The 11352-nt window shown below is 31.8% G+C and overlaps 1 long non-coding RNA gene across 1 annotated transcript; it reads left to right on the top strand.

Annotated features, from left to right (window-relative positions):
* The first annotated feature begins 385 nt into the window (after positions 1 to 385).
* On the top strand, positions 386 to 11126 carry LOC127720978 (uncharacterized). Its single transcript, XR_007991014.1, has 3 exons — positions 386 to 479; positions 9470 to 9581; positions 10790 to 11126. It is a non-coding gene; the product is annotated as an uncharacterized LOC127720978 (long non-coding RNA).
* The last annotated feature ends 226 nt before the right edge of the window (positions 11127 to 11352 follow it).

Genomic DNA, 11352 nt, shown 5'->3' with positions numbered 1-11352 from the left:
GGTGACCCGTTTATGTCTTCATTTAATTTGAAAAACCTTTATCGTAGTGTTGCTGGCTATAATTTCCGTATATTTTATATACTTTTATTGATATACACCTAACGTTTTACGACTTCGTCCAAAGAAAAGGTGTGTATACTTTGTGCATTATTTGTAATCTAAAATAACAACATGTTCATGTTGTAGTCCTTATCTGTTTTACAAACAATAAATAAACAATTAGAGGAAATATATAATTAATTACCGCCACAAATGACAGCATATTAATACTTATTATGACATGAAACAATTATTCGGCGGAATATGGAATCGTGTATTACTGTTGTCACGTTCATTATTTTGGGATATTTTGTAGTTTTTTTGCAAAATCCTTATGTCGCTATTAATTTTATTGACATGCACTTACTGGACTGGAAACACGAAAATGTTTTAACCAGCAGTAAATTATTTTCCACAGTTTTAACTTGCTTGCATGAAAGGTAGGTAAATATATTTATGATAAGTGCATTTATTTTTTCTCTAGTTAATTCAAATCTCTCAATTTAAGGCTCATATTTTATTCATTATATATTTCATTTGACTGTATTTAATTTTCTTATAATTTCATTGCTTCTCGTACAGTGACTATTTATACTACAAACGTGGATAAACTTATCATTGTACTATAATGATTCTGTCCAACTTCTTATCTTAGTAGCTCATTCATTTATAATTCATGGCATTAGGAAAGACAATTTGACAGTCTGGCGAGTCTTTACGGCGAACAAAAATATCGCTCTGAATGTGTTTTCTAAAGACATATTACATACTTGTTCTTGTAAAAGCGTTAAGTAATTTACTATTCACCCTTGCTAAAGTGCGTATTTACTTGTACATGTAGCAAGAATATTTAGCATAACAATTCACATATAATTTGCGTCATCTTATAAGCTTTTACACCATTAAATATTTATATGGTTTCAAAATTATAAGTCCTGGTATCTTTGATGAGCTTTTTTATATCCCTTTTTCACATGAACATAGTTATCATCGAAATTAGCACTCCTTAATAAGCTCATTTTATGATTATTATTTTATGATTATTATTGTGGATAATTTCGAAACTGGAGTTCATAGTAAAACATTGATCTTTGGGGGCAATTAACAAGAACTAATACATATCTGTAAATTGAGCTCACCTTGTTGTTTTTTATAGAAAAAATCCATAGGAGGTGAGGCCAAATGAATGAATTAGGAACTTGTTTGATTGCAGACATGTTTGTGCATCCCCTTAACCTTAAAATACATGATACCAAAGATGCACCTAAGTCTGCTTCATTACTTGGTCTACACCATAAAATTGACAGTAAAGGCGGGTTAAGACACACCTTTCATTTGTCACAGACTTTGCCTTCTCTTTTCCAATGATTCCATTTATATTTTCATGGTTATCTTGAATTAGCACTAAATTTCATAGAAATTAGAATATATATATACCTTTTCATTGACTAACCGTTACAATTAAGGTAAGTGAAATCCGATATGTGCTTTAACATTAAACATTAATATAAATAAAATGATTGTAAACATTTCACCTGATTCATTCATTTGGCCTCACCTCCTATGGATTTTTTCTATAATAATGTATCCGTAGGGGGACAGTAGCAAACCATATAAATTATAATGAGGGTCGGTAAAGAACTAAAATTTACGAGAAAATACCAGTACTATTTCAATTTCCCCTTTTTAACTTTTCATTTCTGTGTTGCAACATTCCAGCAGCGCCTTGCTGTAAATATCTCCCAGCTGGTACGAAATTTCACGCGGTTTACTTTTCTTTTCTTGAATATCGTAATTGAGGATTGATGGTTGCTTCTTACAAGGAATATATTGAAACAAGGGTTCCTAATGGTAAAGTCCTATTTCGTGAGTTTTACAGACATCATCATGAACGTTATCGAATAGCTGTGTCATAGATGACAACGCGTAATATCCATTTGTACTTGCCACAGCTCTATCTTTTCCTCGATGTGACAGCATTGAATATGATTCGCCGAAATCGTTCTTGCCACGAGCAACATAAACAACGGGTGCCACTAATGTAGTAGGCTCAAATGGCTTTTCATGAACACCTGATTTTTGTAATTATCAGCTGTAATCTTTCGTGTTATAATACAACGTTATAGTTATGGTTCATTTGTTTTTTTATTATATTCAAATTTGTTTATATGATTTATTGATTACTCCCATATTTTTTCATGCAACTGCAAATATTTATCGGTTAATGCGCACACCTGACATTCGCTGTCAGGAACAACAATTTAAGAGGTGTATCTATGTTATAGAACTAACAGTTTTTGTCTCGCCTTGACGGAGTCAAAAAGCGAGACCTAGGTATGCTGTTTCCGGTTGTTTCCGGCGTCGGCGGCGGCGGCGGCGTCAACAATGTATTAGTTTGTGATTAGGTCAATGATATTTGGTATGCAGTTGTATTAACGTTGGCACATCTCATTTCCATGGATATTATTTGGAATCGCCCCCTCAGTCATAGTCTATTGACTCTGAAACTTTTGCTTACTTTACATGTATCAGTTTGTGATTAGGTCAGTTTAAGGGGAACCACTAGCGGTTGGTCAATGATATTTGGTATGCAGTTGTATAAGCATTGACATATCTCATTTCCATGGAGATTATTTGACCCTGACCCCTCAGTCATGGTCTGTTGACTTTGAAACTTTTGCTTAGTTTATATGTATTAGTTTGTGATTAGATTAGTTTAAGATGAACCACTAATGTTAAGTCAATGATATTTGGTATGCAAATGTATTGGCACTTGCAAGTCTCATTTCCATAGAGATTATATAGCCCCACCCCCTTATCATGGTTTATTGACTTTAAAACATTTACATAGTTTACAAGTTAATGTTTGTGTTTAAAGGAACGTCTTATTATGATAAGTCAATGATATTTGGTATGCCGAGTTGTATTAGCTTTGACATTTTCCATGGAGATTGTTTAGTCCTTACCTTCAGTCATGGTTCATTGAATTTGAATATTTGCATAACTTACATGTTAAAGTATTGCTATTTTAATTTCAACATTTGCATTATCAAAATAACAAAAAGGCGAGACATATCTCGGTGTTAACAGTTTATTATATTTTGTCCTTCACATGATAAAGCATTATTCACTTCTTTTTTAAATTTATATTTTTTAAGTTTTGTAAAACCGAAACAAGTTTTTTTTCTTAAGATCATATTATCTTAATTGATAAACATGAATCAAGTCTCTTACAATGTAACATCGAACTTCATAATTATTGTGTTACTATCAGCATGGTTTATTACACACCAATCTTGAAAGAAATCTTCTACAATATCTAAAGTTATTTTTTAAGAGTAAATTAGTAATTTTACTTGCTTTAATATTGTTTTCCCCTGTGTTCAACATGACATTCTGTTACTATATTATTTTTATTCTCATATACAGATAAACCAGACATGATTGAAAATGGTATCAAATATGGTTTTATTTCTGTTCATCAGCTTTAAACTTTCTGGATAGTAGTATTCTGTAGTACACTGTATATAAGAAACACTCCAACTCAAATCGTTTCATTGACTTCAAATGGGTAGAGATCACTGTCACTGTTGGTAGACTGTTAGTCCAGAAGTAATATCAAGCAGTCAGCACTTTGTTAAAAAAACTTATTTATGTAATTTCTATAAAAGGATCATGAATATTAATGATTTTGGTCTAAGATTTTCAGGATTTCAATTTTATTGTATATGCACGATGACGTTATTATTTGATAGAAATATACAAGTTTCAACAATTTGAACAAAATAGGAACTTAATTTGTTTTGTTTTACAAATGAATGCCATAATGCAAACGTTGCATTCAATTAGCATCGTTTTAAATATCTTCGAAACTGTTAAAAATAATCAATTTGAACATGGCTTAAAAAGGATATTCTTTATAACTGCTGCAAAATATTCTTTTTTTGTATATAAAGATAGGTAAACATCGAGTAATCTAAACATTTTCATATCTTTTGTAAAAGAAAAATATCTTCACAATTTCTGTGTTTGATATCGTTGCTGACTACTTACCTCATTTCCTAGTGTAAAATAAACAGCATGTTCCAGTTCCAAATGCACCGAAACTTAATAAATCAAAAACAAAAAGCTAGAACGATCTTTGATGCAGATATTTAAAAATCTATCTACAGTTATGACCTCTCAGAAATTCAGTTATTAATTCGATCATAAATTTCAGTTACATGTACTGGGATCATAGCATATACACGAAATAACTGTTTTTTTTTTAATTATACAACTTTTCGCTGTGATTTGGTCATTAGTTTTAGGACAAAACGACCATGCTTTTTACAGAACACAAGACAGTATATCGGTTTGGTTGAATTTACATGCTTGATTTATTGCACAAAAAAACAGACTTTATACAGCTTATCGCTGAGAAATAGGTTTGATACTAAAATAATTCTTTACTAAATTATAGCAATATCATTCACCATTGGATACGTTTTTGCTTCTAAGTACTTAATATGAATATTTTTGACTTCACAGAGTTACAGAATAGTTTCTCTTGTTTGCATTAAAAAGGGAAATTAAACTGCCAACAACGAGAATAGCCTGTACACCCAAACTATATCTCTTTTAGTTTTAACCATGTGTTATCGTGAAAAGTCGGCAAATTCATCCCTTTAGTATTGTACCGGGTAGTAGAGGTTTCTCAACATCTAACGAACGAACGAAAATTGCCCTAACTTCACGTAACTTGCCGTAACGAGAAAAGAGGGAGCATTAATTTATTTAATAATATTGGACTATCGGCTGTGTTCTTCTTCCCTTTGAAAAATGTCTTTTATATATAAAAAAAATATATATACATGCTGTATTTTTAAGACCATTTTGAGTCGTAGACATATTATATTGACGAGTGATATATATGTTGTGTACAAGTTGTAATTTCGTACAAATTATAATTTGTACAGGGTTTTTGTACAAGTTATCAGTATTTTGACACACACCTTCTTTCACCATGTGATACAAGTTTACCTTCAATAATTATCCAGTTCGGTGTTTTACTCACAAATTTATATACTTCAACCTAACATTAAGCACTGTCCTCTATGTCATAAAACTACAAATAAGGACACATGATTGGTTAAGATTATATTTCTATTTTTTTACTTATACCAAATTCTATGTCCACAAAATATATTTTAGTGTTTTTGTATAAACTTTTTGTCAGTACTATGTGCAAGACTGTAGCATGTAGTTGTGGAAATAAAACAGTGATAAGCTTAACCAAAGACACTGTGCTTATTTTATCTAGTTATGTAAAGGGATTCACAAAATACTGATAACTTGTACAAAAATACTGTACAAATTATAATTTGTACAACATTACAATTTGTACAACATTACAATTTGTACACAACATATATAATATATAATATACAATTTACGGTTCAATCAACACAGTTGAAAAATCTAACTGATCAAAAAATTATGGGGAAGAATATAATTTAAAATATTTAGACCAAGGGCAGCAATCGTACAAGAGATTTTGATAAGCATAACAACATCATTTGAATTTTTTAGTACATTTATGTGAAAAAGGGTAAATATAGGACTTTGGAATGGAAGGGGATAGGATTTTTTTTTAATCTTATCAAGGATGAGATCAATGCTAGAAGGTCTTCCGCAAACATGAGTTAATACAAATCTAGGCGTGAATGCCTCTAGTTTTTAATTTGAAACAAAAAAAAATCCTCGGATCCGGGATAACCGCTTCGTTGCCCCAACTCTAAAATCCACATAATCACTTCTTCACCCTAAATGATTATTATTGATTTATATTCTAGCTAAACTGGTAAACTCAAGAAGATAACTAACGGGAAACATTGAAATAAATATTTAAAAAAAAAAACAATTAAAACTTTAAAAAGATGTACTGTTATGTATTTAGTTTTTTTGTTGTTTTTTTCATGGCCGTTCTTATTCTTTTTGTGTATGTTTTATTATCGTACAAAATTTAGTATATATAATTAATTTTGTTTTCTTGTTTTTGTGGAGTTTTTATGGCATGCTGGTTATATATTTTCTTCTGATATTATTTTTGTATTTTTTTTTTTTTACTAAGGGGATGGACTTTTAGAAAAATATACCGTGGCTTTTAAAAAATATGTAACTATCAGTGCTGTAGCACTCATACTTTCAACAAGAATACACAAAAATCGATTACTTTACGATTGATCGAGTTTTCCTTTATATTTCAATATCCCAATAGATAATTTTCTTTTAAATAAATAGCGGTGTTCACGACATATTTATCCAAGATACTCTCGAACACGTAAATGACACTCATGCGTTACAGAAAGTCGGACCACTTGGACCTAGTGTACATTAAGACTTTCCAGTTGGGTGCTGTATTCTAGGAGACAGTATTTACCCAAACACTCCTCCTTTATTCGTTCCATATTTATAAAGGATGTGTCGATATAATAAATGAAATATACTAAACTTGTGTCATCTTAATCACTTTTCAATCCTTTATCAAACGCTAATCTCGTCGCGAAATTCATGGAATACTTGCCACTGAACGTTTTACATCCAACACTCAATCAATCAAATACAAACCAGACGCGCCGATTGTTGTTAACATCAACATTACATAACAATGTTCTTTTTAAATGGATAAGGGAGATAAATCGAACGCATATATTCGACATGTAAACAAACGAAACACAACGTAAGAATACGCAACATTCAACAACAGAAAATAAATTAGAACACTGATGTTTAACCACAAAAAATAAAATGCAAGGTTGAAAAAAGACTATGAAATTGATAACTGTTGTCTTGAAACACACTGTAATATCGGCAGAAATTTATCGTGGATTTTATTTTAACAAAATTACTGCTCCTTAACGATACGTACGTAGAGTTTCGTCCGTTCGTAAGATATTGAGAAACCTCTATTAAACGGTTTCCCTTTAATTCATTATTCATTTCAGGCTTTTAATCTATTTGCTTAATGTTTCATTTAATGCATTTTACTACATTCATAAGACAGACATTAGAGCTCAATGATCTATTAGAAAGTTGCAATGAAATTGATTTTTGTTAACCATTCTGAAGGAACTTATCTAAGTAATGGAAATATTATTATTATAACTGAGTATAAACGGATCAGTTTAAGACGGGTTGAGTCGAACTTAATGGCGTCGTGATATGTAAGATAACCTTGTCAGCTGGATACATTTTTTTCTGTCTCAAAGTAATTTTCTGTTTTCAGGTCTTGTATGTAGGAATATAATTTTAGTCTAATGTCTTGTCACTTGATTATTTTTGACAATCTAGAGTGTTGTACAATGTGCCGTTGAGTATTCCCAATACACTGTATCTTAGAATCACTCCTTTAATATTATTAGAATTCTTTACGTAAACATAAATATGCACATTGTGCATTCTTGTTTAAATCAAATGCATCCATATTGCACTTTAGGTGGTAAGGAATATATAATTCTAACATTGTGGTCATGAATATATTTGTTTTTAAGTTTTGAAAATTCCAATTTAATCTGTATGAGTCCTAATTATTGACTTAGCGTACGCTCGGTACCGATTTAAAGTTTACAAGCTTCGTACTTGTACAACATTTGACACATAAAATAATGACGTACCTCACATAATACCGCAATACGTCTAAAGTTTATTCTGCGTTGCTCTATTTAATTTTATTGGGGGTGTAAAAGCGTTGACCGAAGCACGTTTTGCACACGATCAACCCTTTCAAAACCCCATAAAATTACACAAAGAAGCATTCGATTTTTAGCGGGAGGTTTGGTTACCCATAAAACCAGGTTCAACCCACCATGTTTTCTTACAATGTCCTGTACCAATTCAGGAATATGGCAGTTGTTATCAACAGCCCGTTTCTATGTATGTTGGCGTTTGCTTTTGTTGTAGTTCAGAGTTTCTGTTGTTCCGTTGTTTTCCTCTTATAGTTGATATGTTTCCCTCGGTTTTAGTTTGTTACCCGGATTTGTTTTTGCTTAATCGAATTATGACTATTGAACAGCGATATACTACTGTTGCCTTTATTTATTATTACATTTTTATGCTACAACCATGAAAACACGAATTATATCATATGTTTTTCGCATGCACTGTTGTGGTGTTATCATGGGAAGCACGTGCTGTCATGAATTTTGCATTTTATAAGGACATAAAATATTATGACACACACTTCCACTGAACATGCACATATGATCATTGTAATAACTGTATTCAGTTAGAGATATGAAGCATGCAGATTTTAGGTTCTACAATGTGGATAGATAACTGCTTAATCTGAACTGCCAGTTTTAGTATTATCATCAAGTTGCTTAGGTGAAACTATTAAAGAGTTACAATTAATTGAATGCAATTAACCCCATTATCAGACTAAAATTAATTGATCGATGATTGTTTAACGTCTTGTAGCAAATATTTCATACATATTCAAAACGTGAATAGATCACCAAACACGCTGGTAGGTCCTAAATGCAGACACGAAAGAAGAGCTGGATATATGGACTGCCACTGCATGTTAAAAGAAAATATGTATTATAGGGGCAGACATTTTGTATTGCAACAAGCCAATCACAGACCTCTCGGGGATTTTTTGCAACGGTTCTTTAACATGCAAAGAGAATTAAACTTTCCCTACAGGAGACATCATATTTAAAGTCTTCATTCCAACTTTACCTAACAAACACCTCTTGTGATGATGGTCATGTCCCTCAGTCAGAGAAATTGGGTCCGCTCATTAAGTCCTCTGTCAAAAGCTACGACATCCGAAATAATTAAAAAGAAAATATACATGTATAGACTACTAGTATAAAATTGTTTAATTAATTGATGTTTGCTTAAGATCTAGTTGCAAATATGTCATGCATATTCAGGACTAGAACCAAATATCAATAATTTGGTTGGTTCTTCAATGTAGACCGGATTGAAGTGCAGGGTATTTTCATTATTCTAGCTCCGGGTCGAAACTTCTGCTGGTGGTCTGTAAGTCCCCGAGGGTATCATCAGCTCAGTAGTCAATGCTTCGGTACTGATATGATTTATAACACACTTTTTTTTAATTCTCTGTTGATGCATTTAAAAATTATTTAGAACTAAGGTCTCAACTCCCTCAGGCAAAGTTGATCTCTTGCTGTTCTTAGTAGTACCCGTTTGGTCAAATAGCTTTTCACGTATTCAAATATTTAAACATTGAATTTCTCGGTTTACAAATTTGGGGGTTTGAGCGTTTCTGAGGAAGAGATATCCAGAAAAGCGCTTCGAATGCACCCAATTTATAAAGTGTTACTTTAACTTTGTTTTCGCGGGGGGTTTAGCAAGTAATGGTTTAATTGGTATCAACATACTTTTTTTTAATAACATTTCTTGTTTTGTTTTTGTTTTCAAGATGGCATCCTGTAAACCACTCGTAGTTTTCATAATAGCTTCTATATTGGTATGTGCCCAAACACAGACAGCAGCAATCCGAGTATTTCCGAAAAGAGCCAATGGCAGCTTTGGTAAGTCAAAGGACAAATCATTTCATAATGTGCATACACATATAACCGCATGTTTTAGCTTGTTTCGTCCAAAATTTTATTAACCAAGGTTACGATTTGAGTAAATACAAAGTATATGCCGCTAGTTTACAACTTAAACATCATAAACAGAATGATGTTTGTAACTAACAGAGGACTGGGTACTATAATTTGTCGTTGGAGGAAATGTTTTTATTTAAACAATTAGAAGAAACACTCACATTGAACAAACAAATAAATACACGTTTCTCGTTTTTTATATAGATTAGACCGTTGGTTTTCATGTTTGAATTGTTTTACACTAGTCTTTTTGGGGCCCTTTATAGCTTGCTGTTCAGTGTGAGCCAAGGATCCGTGTTGAAGGCCGTATACTTTTACCTATAATTGTTAACTTTTTACACATTGTGACTTGACGGATAGTTGTCTCATTGGCACTCATACTTCATCGTCTTATTTATATTAATAATTGGCAATAAACAAGCAAACATATACACAGCCAATTAACGATGAAAAAGCAAAGAAATACACAATTACCGATGAACATGCAAACAGATACACAATTAGCGATGACCAAGGAATCAGATACACAATTAGCGATGAACAAACAAACAGATACACAATTAACGATGATCAAGTAAATAAATACACAATTAGCGACGAACAGGCAAATAGATACACAATAAGCGATGAACATCCTAACAGATACACAATTAGCGATGAACAAATAAACAGATACACATTTAACGATGATCAAGTAAATAAATACACAATTAGCGATGAACAGGCAAACAGATACACAATTAGCTCTGAACAAGCAAAGAAACACACAATTCGCGATGAGCATGCAAACAGATACTGAATTAGCGATGAACAAGCAAAGGAATACACAATTCACGATGAACAAGCAAACAGATACACAATTCGCGATGAAGATGTAGACGGATACATAATTAGCGATGAACAAGCAAAGGGATACACAAACCAATGTTCAACAACTGATATGAATTCATTTTCATCGTCCCTCTATTATTTAATTAGATATTGATGGCGTAAATTTCAACCTTTTGTGAATTTATATATTTAAAGCCATTTGTCTTGATTTCGCTAAATGTTATTTGGTTATACATGTATTATCAAATTTAAAAAGAAATGTTTTTTCTATATAATTATTTACATGTTATTATTTTCAGGCCGACCCGTGCAAAAACAGCAGGTGAACCCGTTCATGAGATTAATGATGATGCAGTATCTACTGAATGGAGAATTCGAAATGTCGGATATGATGAAAATGATGATGTTGTCAAGAAGTTTTCAAGGATAACAGTGAACTGCTAATTGTTTCAGTTGCATTTGACCCCACATATCACTTCACTTATTTATATTCCTTGTTAATAAGTATTATAAAATTGTTGTTATTTATTACCCGTGTAATCATCAGTAAAGAATTCCTCTTGCTACGTTCATTTAATACTATTATATAATTATTAGAACATGTGGATATATATTTAAATTAATAGAATATGTTGTTTGTGCTGTATTTAGAACCCACTACAACGAAATTTGTTACATGCACACGTATAAAAATTGCGGTTTTTATGATCCAACGCATTCATAGGTTTGAACGTTGTTTTCAATTTAGACTTATATATATATATATATGTTGCTAATTTTTTAGTTTTATTTTCCCTGCGACCTTTCGGAGCCTGTCAAGTGATGAGGATACCAATGCTAGTTGTTTAAAATTGTAACTAAG

This window comes from Mytilus californianus, unplaced genomic scaffold, assembly GCF_021869535.1.
Source record: "Mytilus californianus isolate M0D057914Y unplaced genomic scaffold, xbMytCali1.0.p SCAF_11, whole genome shotgun sequence".
NCBI lineage: Eukaryota > Metazoa > Mollusca > Bivalvia > Mytilida > Mytilidae > Mytilus > Mytilus californianus.
The sequence above is the reverse complement of the archived record's forward strand: the minus strand, read 5'-3'. Positions and strand labels throughout refer to the sequence as shown.